The 15,686-nt window shown below is 42.0% G+C and overlaps 1 protein-coding gene across 1 annotated transcript in view; it reads left to right on the forward strand.

Annotated features, from left to right (window-relative positions):
* Positions 1–15,686, forward strand: part of LOC128017690 (solute carrier family 2, facilitated glucose transporter member 4) — an 83,696-nt gene that overhangs the window by 31,670 nt on the left and 36,340 nt on the right. The window lies entirely within an intron of this gene.

Genomic DNA, 15,686 nt, shown 5'->3' on the forward strand with positions numbered 1-15,686 from the left:
ACTAACATTAGCCATACTGTAACAGTGCCATGCTAATGTAATATAACCTTAGTAGTGACACTATTACGTGAATAGGGGCTCCGTGTATCCCCTTTATTGTTATTATTGTGTTGTCATGAACACACTGCTCATGATCATTATAACAAAATCACTTACTTGGTGGACAGCTGACCATTAGGTTCACTCGGCATGGGGCGTTTCTTCCAGTTGATCTTGTCACAATGAAAAAAAAAAAAAACGACAACTGCCGGGTGTATTAGGGCAATCTTCCGCGGTAGTGACACAAATATTTTGATTGTCATCAAGCCTTGACATTGATGGCAATACCCGGTCCCATTCATTACAACAAAGGCACTCGGTTTCTGTCGGCATAGGTTGGTATGTTTCACATTTACAGCACCAGTCTGTGTTCATTCTGATTCTCCCTTCGACATCTTGTCTTACAGCTTCCAAAGTTTGTAACTCCTCGTCTGTGTATTCTGGCTCAAAACTATATGGTTCTGGATCTTGGTTTGATACACAATAAAATTCCTCTGAGTCTGATAAAATTCCTCAAAGTCAGTCATGATCACGAGTCACGTCTAGCTAGTCACTTGTTTTGTTTACGGAACCATCAACAGGGCGTCTCGTGTGCTGCGCTAATCACTCTGCCCAAGTAGCCACTCCGCCCAAGTAACATTAGCTGTCCCCCTACACCTAGTGAGAATATAGTTCCCAGTATTTATACGATTAAAAATGGTCTCTGTCTCATATAGCCTTGTTATTTGTACACGCTGTGACTATACAGATCACAACATGTAAATAGGAAAATGTTTGCATTATTTTGTCACTTATTGGGATTACTATGCTAACAGTATCCATTTACATCCAGTCTTTGTGCTAAGCTAGGCTAGGCGGTGGGTGTGTCAAATAACACTTACAGAACGCACAGAAATGAAAAAGGTATGTATGGACTTATCTAACTCTGGGGGATACTGTGAATAAGCTAAAGTCCCAAAAAGTCAGAGTGTTCCTTTAAGACTGATGTCACAAAAAAAAAAAACTCTGATCCAATTGCGAGTGAAGGAACACAGTGTATTACAAATTCTCAGAACACTTGTAACAACAGCAGTTACTAGTGATGTTCGGTTCTCGAACGAATCGTTCTTTTGAGCTGGTTCTCAGAAAGTAACAGGTCGAGTAGGTTCACAAATCAAACTGAATCAAACTTTAGCTCTGGGTTGATGATGCAGGATGCACAGCCGAAGTAGCATGTACAACTCAGAAAGAACCAATTGAGCCGGTTCAATCAACTGTCCATTTTTACTGAGGATTACCGAAGATTAATCAAGAACGGAATGAGACATGGAGAAGTTTGCAGAGGATTACCGAAGAGGATTACATTGTGATTAAAAACACTGGCAAGTTAATTCAGTAAAATGCTCAAAATGGGAAGAGAGGAAAAACAATAAAGGTGTCATATATGGAATTCCAACAGAAGTATCAGAGGTTGAGATTAAAAAGAGCTTAACTGGAGCCAAGGTTTGCAAAATCAAATGGATGTAGTGTACAATGGATGGGCTAAAGAAAGACAGTTTGTCTCTAATGATCCAGTTTGAAGAAGAAATATTTCCAACAAGAGTGATGGTTGGGTTTATGAGCTACAGTGTAAGGGAATATGTAGCAACGCCTTTGAGATGAAATGCCAAAGATATGGTCATGTGGCTGCTGTAGGCAAATGTGTGATAAATGTGCAGGAGAACATCAATATGGGGTATGGGAGAAAATGTTAAACTGCAGTGTTGTAACTGCAAGGGGAAAACATAGCTCAGCATATGGAGGAATTTCAAGATGACAGAAGGAATATTATATGCTGATGCTATGAAAAGAGTGAAAAGTAGTGAAGCACCAAAAATAAATGAATCTACAAACATGGAAATCCAAAATCAAAAGAATTAGTGCAGAGTCAACAAGGATTCATTAGTGGTTGATAAAGTGAAATTTGTAACATTCATGGCAGAGGTGATTAATTGCTCGGCTCAAACAACAAGTTAAACAGAAAGAATTAAGATAATAATTAGAGCAGCTAAGAAATATTTGGAGATACAGTAGAGTCATTTAAAGAAACACTTGTAGGTAGTCCCCAAGGTTCACATGCTAATAATGAGGAAGGTACATCATGTATTTTGAGATAATTCAGTGGAATGCAAGGAGTCTTTTTGCAAATGGACAGGAATTGAAAAAGTATATTGAAGATTTACAACAGAAACCAAAGGTTATTTGTGTACAAGAAACATGATTAAAACCTCATCTTGATTTTAGAATTTAAGGCTATGAAAATGTAAGGAAAGACAGGGAAATAAGAACAGTTGGAGGTGTAGTAACTTTTATTGAACATGGATTGAGGTATAGAGAAATTAGTAATAATGAAAAAGAAATTGTTATGGTAGATATCTGGACCGATAAAAGTAACGTCAGGGTGATCAACTTATACGGCATAGTCTTTACTATGGGGTAGTAAAAAGGCAGAGCGGAGGCGGGGCTCCATTAGGGCTCCTCCCCTAACCGCATGTGATCTCACTCCAAGCTTTCGATAAAACTTGAGAACCCTGTACTGTAGATTTTCCACTTTATGAATTTAAAAGTGCAATTGCTAAAGAAAAAGAAACTTCTCCTCGGCAGGGTGAGATATGTTACAGTATGATAGGAAAATTATCAAATCTAAAACTTTTTACATTACTGAAGATGTAAGATTATGGGAAGTTGACAAACTTCCTTCAGCATGGAAACATTGAATCGTTATTCCTGTAGGAAAGCCTGATAAAGATAGGTCAATAGCAACAAATTATAGACCAATAGCACTAACATCAAACGTGCAAAATTATGGAGAGAATGATTACAAATAGGCTTACATATGTAGTAAAAAAACAGAGGTCTTTTTACTACTCATCAAAGTGGATTTTTTTATTTTAGAGGGAAATTTAGGTTAGAGTGGAAGCATATTGTTCTGCATTTGAAAGTGGAACTCCCCAAAGGAGTGTGTGTAGCCCTTGTCTAGTCAATATAATGATCAATTATATATTCAATGATTTACAGCAAGATATGGGTAGATCGTTATATGCAGATGATGTGGCACATTCATTCATTATTGAATTCAGTGATGTCATCATACAGCTCAGTTCAGTTTAAATAGTATCTGTGCAATCATGTGCAAACAAGTCAATAATATCGCTGTAAATGAAGTGTCCCCGACTAAGCAAGCCAGAGGTGACAGTGGCAAGGAACCAAAACTCCATCGGTGACAGACTGGAGAAAAAACCTTGGGAGAAACCATGCTCTACTCTTGCCAGACAAAACCAGCAGTTCAATTCCATGCTGCAGCAAAATAAGATTGTGCAGAAGAATCATCTGTTTCCTGTGGTCTTGTCCCGATGGTTGTCTGAGACAAGGTATTTACAGGGAATCTGTATCTGTAACTCATCTAGTTGTCCTAGTCTCTGCTGGTCAGGGCTGTTAGAGGTCCTTTTTAGGTGCCTATTCACCATCTGGTCTGGATATGTACCTGATCTTGGTGACTGGAGTGACCATTTGATCTGGATACAGACTGGATCTGGTGACTATGGTGACCTTGGAAAAAGAGAAAAACAGACTAATATTATCTTAGATGCAATTCTTCTAATGATGTAGCAAGTACATCCATGTGTTATGGAAAGTTTTCCTGGTTCCAGTTTACCTAATTAATGCAGCCTAAAAATCCTTTAACGGATTTGGATATTAAAAGTGTATTAGTGTGTTATGTGTAAGCCAGGTTAACCCTCTGAGGTCTAAGGGTATTTTTGGGGCCTGGAGAAGTTTTGTCATGCCCTGACATTTGAGGTTTTTTTCAGTTTCTTATAAACATCTAAATGGCTAAAGTCTAATCTCACTGTAATCAGCACAAACTGGGCTATAATAATATGTGAGAAGCATGTATGTACAGGACTGTGTTTTGAGAAAAAAAAATGTTATGCATGGGTATGCATGGGTTATGCATGTAGGGCTGTGAATCTTTGGCGAGGCAGCGATTCGATTCAATTACGATTCGATTCTAGAACGATTTTTGCAAATTTAGAACGATTCAATTCGATTCGATTCACAATTAAATTAGATTCGATTTGATTATAACGATTCGATTCTGTGCATTCACAGGATTATTTAAATGCTTAGTCAGGGGGCAAATTACAGTAGCATTTATGGTTAGAGAACCATAGGTTAAAAAAAAAAAAAAAAGTTTGTCCATTGTTAAATGCTAGTTTAATGATGCGACAGGGCATACGTAAAAATGTAAGCCAAGTTTTTAAAAAAGAGCTTAAAGAGTATTATGTATAAGCTAACTTTTTGTCACACCAGGGGCGTAGCCATAATTTCAGAAGTGACAGAAATGTCAAATACAATCATTTTATGTATGTAGCCTATATAATAATAATAATTATTATTATTATTTTTTTTTTTTACAAGGAATTATCTTCTTTTTTAATTACTTTTAATTAGCTGTAATAAATCAAATACACTGCTGGACAATAATCAATCATTTGTAATCGATATTTTTTTTCTTAATGGCAAATTTTATGATTGTTTTATTGTGACGGTTGGGTTTAGGAAAACACAAGGAGAGGGTAGGATCCAATAGCAAGGCATGGGTTTTATTAAACAGAAGGGTAAATACAAAATAAACAGTCTTGAGAGACAAACAAAACCAAAAAGGGAACCGGATGAAAACGGGAACTCGGAGGAACGAGAAGGTAGGGGAAGTCTCGGGAGACAAGAGCATAAGAAACACATAGGGTAAGGACTCCATACAGACAACAGAGAAGGACAGCTCTATATAGGGAGACTAATGACAAAGGATTGTCAGCACAAAAAAAAAACAGAGACAGAACAACTAGATGGAATGGAAAGGCAGGAAAGTGTAACACAAAACAAGGAGTCCAGGAGGGTGGTGGACCGGCGGAGGATGAAGGGGAGGGACGGAGGGCCAGGTCCAAAGAAGGAGATAAGAAAAACAAGTGAAAACAAAAACACAAAAACATGGGTACATGGAGGACATTAGGTGATTACCACCCGGGCGGAACAGAGGGCAATCACACCCATGTGGTCAAGGCAGAAGCCCCCCCAGGGCGGAGCGGAAGACCACCACATCCTCGTAGTCAAGGCCAGAGTCCCCCAGGGCGGAGCGGAAGCCCACCACGTCCTCACGGTCGAGGCCGGAGTCCCCCAGGGCGGAGCGGAAGACCACCACATTCTTGTGGCCGGCCCCATGGGAGGACGAAGACCACCGGTGACTTGACTCAGTCCTCGAAGATCACCGGTGACTAGCTTTGTCTCTGGAGAGTTCATGGGAACCTGACTCGACTCTGAAAGGTCAATAGTGACAAGCCCTGACTCTGGAAGGCCATCGGTAACTAGCCCTGACTCTGGAAGGCCATCTGTGACTAGCCCTGACTCTGGAAGGCCATCTGTGACTAGCCCTGATTCAGGAAGGCCATCGGTGACTAGCCCTAGCTCTGGAAGGTCGACAGTGACTAACCCTGACTCTGGAGGGTCCATGAACACCTGACTCGACTCCAGAGGGTCAACCGGGAACTGACTCAACTCTGAACAGTCAATGGGCACCTGACTTGACTTAAGACTGCCTGTGGAGACGTGAGACACCTCTGCTTCGGGCACTGCCTCTGGAATGGCCTCGGGCACCGCCTTGGCCTCCGGAACAGCAGCGGGCACCGCCTCGGCCTCCGGAACAGCAGCGGGCACCGCCTCGGCCTCCGGAACAGCATTGAGCACCTCCTCGTGAACGGCCTCGGGCACCGCCTCGGCCTCTCGAACGGCCTCGGGCACCGCCTTGGCCTCTCGAACAGCATCGGGCACCGCCTCGGGAACTGCATCGGGCACCGCATCGGGAACTGCATCGGGCACCGCATCGGGCACCGCCTCGGCCTCTCGAACAGCATCGAGCACCGCCTCGGCCTCTCAAACAGCATCGGGCACCGCCTCGGGAACGTCCTCCTGGACTGCAGCTGCCCGCTCGGGAACGTCCTCCGGGACGACAGTGGGCTGCTCGGGAACGTCCTCTGGACTTTGAGGAGCGGTAGACGCCTGTCTCCTCCTCCTCCGTCCTCTATGATGGCGAGTCGGTGGCCCCTTGTCTGAAGACTCAGGTGTTGTATCGACCATCTTGTGCTGTGGCGTTGGGCTGGCGGCCATCTTGTGCTGTGGCGCTGGGCTGGCGGCCATCTTGTGCTGTGGCGCTGGGCTGGCGGCCATCTTGTGCTGTGGCGCTGGGCTGGCGGCCATCTTGTGCTGTGGCGCTGGACTGGCGGCCATCTTGTGCTGTGGCGCTGGACTGGCGGCCATCTTGTGCTGTGGCGCTGGGCTGGCGGCCATCTTGTGCTGTGGCGCTGGGCTGGCGGCCATGCCAAGCAGCGTCGCTGGGTTGGCGGCCATTTTGTGCCGCTGCACAGGACTGGCGGCCATCTGGTACCACAGCGCTGGCTCGGCCGATCTGTGTCTCCCCTCTCCTCTCGGGACATACTGGGGAACTGGCGGTCCCCAACAGAATCCCGGGTCGACGGGAGCCCACAGTGGAGATCGCTGCCGGACCTCCTCCCGACTGTTTGCTCCGGAGCGACCTCCTCTGGTCCCCCGGAACACCACTAGGCGAGAGCCCTCAAAGCCACCTTTCTCCCGCTTGCTGGCTGAGGAAAAAGTGGCAGCAGACATACCGCTGGATCCTTAGTGGATGGAGTCCTTCTGTGACGGTTGGGTTTAGGAAAACACAAGGAGAGGGTAGGATCCAATAGCAAGGTATGGGTTTTATTAAACAGAAGGGTAAATACAAAATAAACAGTCTTGAGAGACAAACAAAACCAAAAAGGGAACCGGATGAAAACGGGAACTCGGAGGAACGAGAAGGTAGGGGAAGTCTCGGGAGACAAGAGCATAAGAAACACATAGGGTAAGGACTCCATACAGACAACAGAGAAGGACAGCTCTATATAGGGAGACTAATGACAAAGGATTGTCAGCACCTGTGAGATTTAATTGGAGTGCAATTACTGTGAAGACATGACCAGAGTAGAGGAATTAAAGTGCCTATGATGAAGTACCTAAGGAGAAGTGAGCTCACTAGGGAACACTCAGGAAAACAGAGACTGACAGCGTGACATTTATATACTAGGCTACATTTAATTAGCAATTATTTAAAATTTCTGCACAGAATAAGGTAGAAAATATACGTTATAGTTTATGTACTGTAATAAATGTTAATTAGCACTGCATCATTCATAAATTGTTTGTGTTTATTTTTTTTTTTTTAGTTTCATCAGTTCATTCTGCTTTTATTCAGTTTAGCTGCAGATATAGCCTGGCACGTCTATGAGAGCGAGATTGCTTCTCTTTCAGTGTGAAAACGTCTTCATCTCTATTTAACTTTTCCTCTCCATCAGCGAATGATTCTGAGAGAAAACGCGCCAGATGTCTGTTTGCTAATGAAACAAACGCTACTTTCATGCATCTGATTATCAGATAAATCTCGCACTCTTATTTCAAGGTCGTTGTTAATGCTGTGGTTAATTTTAAAAGTTTCCTTCGTATATTCGGTTCATCCGCATTATTTAAAACATTTATCATTCAATGGATCTGTGCGTATGATTTAGACACTTACATTCCTGCTCCATCCATGCAATAAATACAGCTGTCGACAGCTCCGGTAACTCCGTCGGTAAGATGCAGAGAGCCATTGACAAACTACAGTACAGTAAAACTACTTCACGTTAGCATTACTGGCCACGAGTCCTATAGATCACACGTCAGCTTTGTAGAGACAAATGGAGCGCGAGCAAAATCCTGTGACAGTCTCAGGCGGTAAACAGTGGAGCGCGTGAAGGACAGATAAGAAGCACGATTCATGAACACTCTTCAAGGTCTCCATTAATTCGTGCGAGTAGTAATTTAATGTGTATACATTTTTAAAGCATTGAATCGCTATAGAAATCGCGATTCATTCGATTCTTAGAATTTTGAATCGATTACTGTCCAAGATCGGCGATTCACGATTCAAAAATCATGTTTCAAGATCGATGCATAGGAATCGACAGGGTTTGTAATCTATACATCAAGAAAACGAGTGAATAGTTACACCCCTAATGGTTAGTGAAAATTAAAAATGTTAAATCACTTTAATAAGGCCATAAATCAGATACAGAACATTGGTTCCCGGGACTTTTGAGAACTGGAGCTTTTAGACTAGAATTTTTCTTTCTAAATTATGTGGAAATCATTTTGTTTACTTGTTTACAATATATTGATTTAAATTTTCTAAGACACTTTTTTGTTTGTAAAAGTAATATGTGAGTAGGCGTCAACTATCATGAATATCATTGGGATTTATACCTGAGAAGACAAAGGCCCACACAATGAGCCTTTCAGTCAGGTTTGTGACTGAGAGGGAAAAGTTACAAGAAAGAATGTGTCTATGTAAACAATGTAAAGATTTTATGTTTGTAGTTTATTTAAAATATATTTAATTATCCCACAGCATAATTTAATATCCACTTGCGAGTGCAGTTAAACAGTTTATTAGGAACAATCAAAGCTGACTTTCAAAGCTGAATTTTTTGCATCATTACTCCTGTAAGGAAATATTAGCTCATTTACTTTGAGAAGAATCAAATCTAAAGATTCGAATTGCTTTAATTGAACTGAGTCCAAATTTGATTTAGTTTATACATCATCAACGGTTAGTCCAGCGAACTTAAAATTCAGTATATCCTTAAAATCTGTTTGAGTTTACTTCATGAACAAGATAATACAAACAGAAATATAATTTATACGCTACTGGCTAGGTAGCACAGGATCTGGGCAAAGTTTAATCTTAAAATACACCACACAAGACAATACTTCTTTATAAATGAAACAAGAATTTATTGAGCTATTCTATAGATTATATGGATCTAAAACTAAATGAACACACACACACCCACAAACATACATACACATACACACACAGTTGCAACGGATTTATGAGGTGAGTTAATGAGTCCTCTCGTTTGCGCGCCGTGAGCTTTGAAGATTCTGGCACGGAAAGTTGAAGTTCTTTATGACTTGCAAGCACTCTGATGGCTAGAAATCTGGGTTGAAAAGGCGCAAGCAAGCAAGCAAGCATGGTTTCGCTGGCACAAAGTTTCAACGGAGTGGTTTTGAGTTCTGGATGGCAAGAACGCTAGCAGCGTGTTGGTAGTTCAAGCCATGGCCTAGATGGAAGAGCAGCGTAGCGCACCGCATTTAAGCGACACAATACACGGCACAACCCTCGACAAGAGACGACGCACTTGGAGACTAGACTAGAGACTAGACTGGAGCATTGGGGTTTTATCGAAGCAGATTTGGTCCATCCCACGATGCGATCTCCCAATGGGATGCTGTTGCAGAGCTTAGACACGCCCCCGTACTGTTTCTCGATTAAACATCAGGTGGCATTGTCATGTGGGATGGATCTTTGGGTTAATACCTTATAAAGTGTCATAATATGCACACAATACAGAATCTTGAAATTTAATTTGCTCCAAGTTTAGGTAAATAACGTGAGCTTTCATTCAATACTAAACTTTCCATATTTTACACACATTTAATATCACTATCTGTTATAAAAACAATGATTAAAGGGGGGGGTATTTCAGTATGCTATTTCATGCATACTGAGTTTTTTACACTGTTAAAGAGTTGGATTCCCATGCTAAACATGGACAAAGTTTCAAAAATTAAGTTGTACGTTTGAAGGAGTATTTCTGTTCCAAAAATACTCCTTCCGGTTTGTCACAAGTTTCGGAAAGTTTTTTTTCGAGTATGGCTCTGTGTGACGTTAGATGGAGCGGAATTTCCTTATATGGGTCCTGAGGGCACTTCTCCCGGAAGAGCGCGCGCTCCCATATAGCACAGCACTGAGAGCACAACAGACTTCACTGATCAGAGCGAGAGCGTCGCGAAATCTCACAAAATGTGTGTTTTTGGTTGCCAGGGCAAGACAACCCTGCACAGATTACCAAAGAAAAAACAGCATTAAGGGACCAGTGGATGGAGTTTATTTTTACAGAGCATCAACGGAGTTGTGCAAGTGTTTGTGTTTGTTCCCCTGCATTTCGAAGATGCTTGTTTTACAAACAAGGCCCAGTTTGACGATGGATTTGCACATCGTTTATTTCTTAAGGATAATGCAGTCCCAACGAAAAAGGGTCACGATCGTGTGTTGGAACCGCATGCGGTGAGTAAAACTGCTTCAAATATCTCTGTGTTGTTAACTTAGCTATCGGCGCGTAAGCACATCAAGTAAACAACATGCGATGTTGTCATCAAACTGCACTTTCCACATGTACAGCTTAAAAAAAAAAAAAAAAAAAAAAAAAAAAGACGATAAAGTGGAACTTAGTCATTTTTTTCAAAACCACTAAGCAAATATATATATACAGTTTCAGTACATACCACATAGAGACACTGTTGTTGCTGCTGCTCTTGTTAAATTTCAGCCTCTGGATCTGATTCTGGATCATAAATATACGCTGAATCTGACTGTTAGCCATGGTTTGTTTTGGCTGATGGTTTTTCCCTCACAGTAAAGTCACAGCTTCCAAACGCTATCAAAGCAATAGCCTACTGGCGCTCGTGATTCTTTAGCTCCGCCCACACGTCACGCCTACAGACGCTCTTGTTTTTCTGGGAAAAATCGGTACAGACTATCTTTCTCTTATGAATATAATAAAACTAAAGACTTTTTGGAGTTATGAAGGATGCAGTACTACTCTATAGGTACCCCCCCCCCCCCCCTTTAAAGTTACACAGATTACATTGACACATCAAACATTTACAGGACATAACACATTATTTGTGAATCTAGTTAAACCTTCAGATTCCTTAATGGTTGTCCTTTTGAGATAGTTTGTTGAAAAGTTCAGTTCTTAGCAAGATTTTCAAGCAAACAGGAAGCAAAGTCATGGGATTATCCTGTATTGGTTCTTTGTGTTGAGGTCCTCTGATTATTAACAATTCCTGGGGCGTTTCCATACCATGGGGATCATGTGATGCTGTGATACACAGGGTCCTTGTATCTTGTAAAAAGAGTGGTCCCACTTTATATTAGGTGGCCTTAACTACTATGTACTTACATAAAAAAATAAGTACAATGTACTTATTGTGTTCATATTGTATTTTAAAACACTTTTTCTGCTATTGAGGTGGGATAGGGGTAAGGTAAATTTAAGGGTGGGTTAAGGTGTAAAGTATGGGTCAACAGTGTAATTATAAATGTAATTACAGAAATTAAATACAGATGTAATTACATGTAGTTTTTTTTTTAAATAAAAAAATTCATTCTTTTTTTCTGAGAAAATCCAAATCTCAGATCCTGAGGTAATCCACATCATCTTTTTGGGGTCAATTATGTCTTATTCCTCTCTTCGCGAAGCAAACAGTAAAATAAAAACACTTGAAGAACAGTCTTGCTGCTTTGATTTCTGTTGTATGGTCGTATTTAAGCCACGCACTTCAGTGGAACATTATAACCTCAAAAGCACATTCAGCACAGGGGCGTGGTCGCATTAGATATAATGAAGGGAGATGTGAAAAATGGACATCGCGTTGTTTTCATATGGACTACTTTATGACAAACAGTGTTGGGCAGTTCATCATTGAATTGAGTGATGTCATCTCTGTTCAGTTTAAATAGTGTCTGGGCATTTATTTGCAAATCAAGTCAATGATATTGCTGTAGATGGAGTGACCCCAACTAAGCAAAGTCAGATTGTGCAGAAGAATCATCTGTTTCCTGTGGTCTTGTCCTTTCCTGTCGTCTGAGACAAGGTCTTTACTGCCACGTTATATTGCTGACAGAATGCCATGTTTTATAATCCAGAGATTGTAAAAATGATGTAGCACACGCACTGACAAGTCAAGTGCATTCAGTGGATTAGAGACCTGCTCCCGCGAGACCCGACGCAACAGAGTGCAGCACACAAGACTTGATAGGCGAGTGCAGAAACTCGTGTGTGTGCAGGATTCAGGTGAATTAAATGATTCACGGGACTCCGGTAAAATAGAAATATCTAAACATAAAATATCTAAAACAAATAAATTGTTATTCATCTATTGCACAAAAGCAACATGAACTAATGTAAAATATAAATGATTAGCAGGCACAAATGTATACAGAGTTTCTATTTAGGCTATAACACGTGTTTGCAGCATTGAGGTATGCTGTGCTGAAATGTGCAAGCTCACGTTTCCTCTCATTATAACGCAAGAATTGTAGACATTATGGAATATGAATTATGCATATATTTATTGTGTTATGAAACAGAGATTTGTCAGATTGTATGAAATGATATCATAGGCCGAGGGTGAACCAACTCCAGGTTAAGTCTAAAAGCAGCTGAATGTATTAACAGGGTGGCCACTAACGATAGCGTGGCCACTCCTTTGGCCGCCCCACTTAAAACTGCTGTTTTTGTCCATTTTTTTTCTTGACAAGAAATGCATTTATTTAGATGCTGAACTGTTGTTTCTCTTTAGGATATGACCACATCCAATGGAAGAATTTTAGACGCGCACTTGAGCTTCACCTCAGCGTCATGCACGAGTCAAACAAGCGCGGAAAAGCTACAGTAGCCAAATGAGCTTCAATAGAACAACTATGATTTGCGGTCTGATGAGATATTGTTGGACTATTTGTAAGTAAAACACCCTTCCCTGTCCCATCAGCCGTTTTACTGTGCTCACAGCCAGTGCCAGCCCGAGCCTCTTGGGGGCCCTAAGCAGAATTTGATTTGGGGGCCCCCCTCCCACTAATTACTCAGCTCGGTGTTCATCTTCAGTTCTCTCTTCACAGCAGTTCAGTCAGTGTACTGTTTGAGTAAATGAAATACTCCGGGATACTGGTTTGTTTTTACTCAGAGGGAGTGTCAGCCACATTAAAAAAGTTAACAGCTTAAGTCATTTGTGAATCAATGCGTATTGGAGACGCGAAACGTTTAAAACGATTCAGTTCGATTTGTTGAACTGGTTCAAACAGATCCGGTTACATCGAGTGATTTGTTCGCAAACTGGTTTTGAACTCTCTTTGATCATCTCAGTCTGTAAAGATGAGCTCTTGTCCTTCAAGGCAGCTTGAAGTAAGCTTGTGTTACTGAATGACAATAATAACCCGAAACAATCAGGTTGCACACTGTAACATGAAAAACTTGTATCGATGTTATAGGGCTTGGGTGTTGTGATGATATTGCTTTGTGTGGTCGCCATGTTGATGGCCCCCTTTACTGCTACTCGGACTACTGCGCAGTGTTTAGACGTACTGCCTCTCAGCCGTGTGTCTTAATCTGATTAATTAAAAATCTATTTCAACCATGGTAAACCGTTGCTGTATTGTGGGGCGTAATAGCAACACATAATCGCCATGGGAAAAAAATGAAAATGCATTAACTTTCCACCGTTTTCCGGCTTAGAGGCGCAACCACGGAGACCATAACATCTGAATATAAATTTATATAAGTTAAGTCAACATTGAACATTGAAAATAAGGGAAAATTTCCGGGTTACTCATCCAAAATACATGGAAATTTCAACATTAATCTTTCTGCTGCTATCCTATTTCTGTTGCTGTTTGCTGACATCAAAATTTCATACCACAAAACTGCTGCTTTAACTAAGTGAGTTGTGAAGCTAGGTCTGACGTGACTTTGCTTACAAATTTGCGTGAAATCGTGCTCTCACAATAACCACGCTATCTTAAAAAGCCCAACATCACCGTAAGGTAGCTTTTTTCAGTAAGCAAAATGATGCTTTGAAAACATCTGTTTCGCTGGAAGGGCAAGGGGTTTTGCTTCATTCACTGCTACAAATTGATGGCCGTCATAAGTATGATTTAAACCATGCTAATGCACTTCCATTAATGCCAACAAAGTGTTCTTGTCACAGTTCAGAAGGAGAGAGGACTCAAACGCGAAGGCAGGTAATGTCTGTTTAATTAACTCAGAAGGTCTCATAAGGCAAAATAACTCAGGCTGCCGTCAGGCGACTTCTCAAACAAAAAATGTCTTTAGAATAAATAACATAAGAAGACCGTCACTCAGCCAGTGACGGGATCGCGGGAGAGCAGAGAACAGGTCCAGGTGAGCGGATGGTACTACTGGTGACAGTCGACTCACGTCAGCGAGAGGCTGGATGGAGTAGAGGTTTAGCGGAAATTCATTCAACATGCACCAAACAGGACACGGCAAGACAGGTGGGGAGAGAGCCAGGCTCAGGTACATATGAGAACATTCGATTATAATCCGGCGGAGAACAAAGGGTTAAGACGACTAGAAATAGAGAGTCTAATCAGCAGAAGCAGGTACAGGTGCAGAGAGAAGAGAATGAAGAGCAGAGGGGATGAGAAACAGCTGTGAGTGATAATGAGGTGAGTGGATGAGTATGTGAAGGAGACTAACCAGAAGAGGGAGAGACAGAGGAGGATACTCTGTTCATAACAGTTCTAGTCTATGCAAAATAATGTTGTGGTCAATAGTGTCGAACGCAGCTCTAAGATCCACTATCACTAATAGAGAGATACAACCACAATCAGATGATAAGAGCAGGTCATTTGTAACTCTAAGAAGAGCAGTCTCACTACTATTGATACTGTCACGGATCGGCCAGGTTCCTCCACCACAATCACCCAGCGATCACAGTCACCTGAGTTCTGACAATACACACCTGCACTCCATCAGCCACTCTGCTTCATAAGCACACACCACGCACCTCTCATTGTCCGGGCTTGTTTGTTCGAAGCGGACCCATAGTGCTTCTCTCTCCGAATGTCACTAATCAAATCTTCTTGTGTTTACTTACCAGTATTCGCTGATGATCCCAGTCTGTCAAGATCCTCTCTCCAGGAGTGTGCGAGCCATAATCCAGTCAGTCCTGTCAGTGGTGTGTGTGTGTGTGTCTTTGGTCTGTCATCCACCACAACCCAAGTTCAAATCCATCCTAGCAAGCGCCTTCCGCTATTCCTGCTAAGGAAAGAACTGTCATCCATTCAAGGATCGAACTCAAGGATTCCTCACACCAGAACTCTGACACTCACCCATTCCTGCATGTCCATTCATTCAGCTACTCTGCTGTTCATAATAAACCACCTTCACTATTGTTTACCTGGTTGTCTGTCTGCTTCCTTAACAGAAGCCCGGACCCAAAACGACAGCAAAACAGCATGAGTGTTCCAGATCCCTTCCAAGAGCTGGTGGATTCTTTGAAGAGGGTTTTAACATCCTCTCCTACCATCACGCCTCCTTCACCACCAGCACCACCACCAGCAAGCACTTCTTCGGCCACCGCATCTTCCAGTCCCATGGCCCAACCAGTGCCCTACTCTGGCGGGGCGGAGGAGTGCAATGGATTTTTGCTTCAATGCTCCCTAATATTCACGATGCAACCAACTCTATATCCTACCGACCAGTCAAAAATAGCATTCATCATATCTCTCCTCACCGGTCCAGCTCTCCAATGGGCCGAAACGATCTGGAAGCAAGCCGGCCCAGCCATCAGTTCTATACAAGCATTCGTCTCCACTTCAGGGAAGTATTCGTCCGAACCGATGGAGAGATATCAGCCGGTGAGCAACTCTATCATTTATCTCAAGGCACGATGTC

The sequence above is a fragment of the Carassius gibelio genome, chromosome A7 (assembly GCF_023724105.1).
Source record: "Carassius gibelio isolate Cgi1373 ecotype wild population from Czech Republic chromosome A7, carGib1.2-hapl.c, whole genome shotgun sequence".
Lineage (NCBI taxonomy): Eukaryota > Metazoa > Chordata > Actinopteri > Cypriniformes > Cyprinidae > Carassius > Carassius gibelio.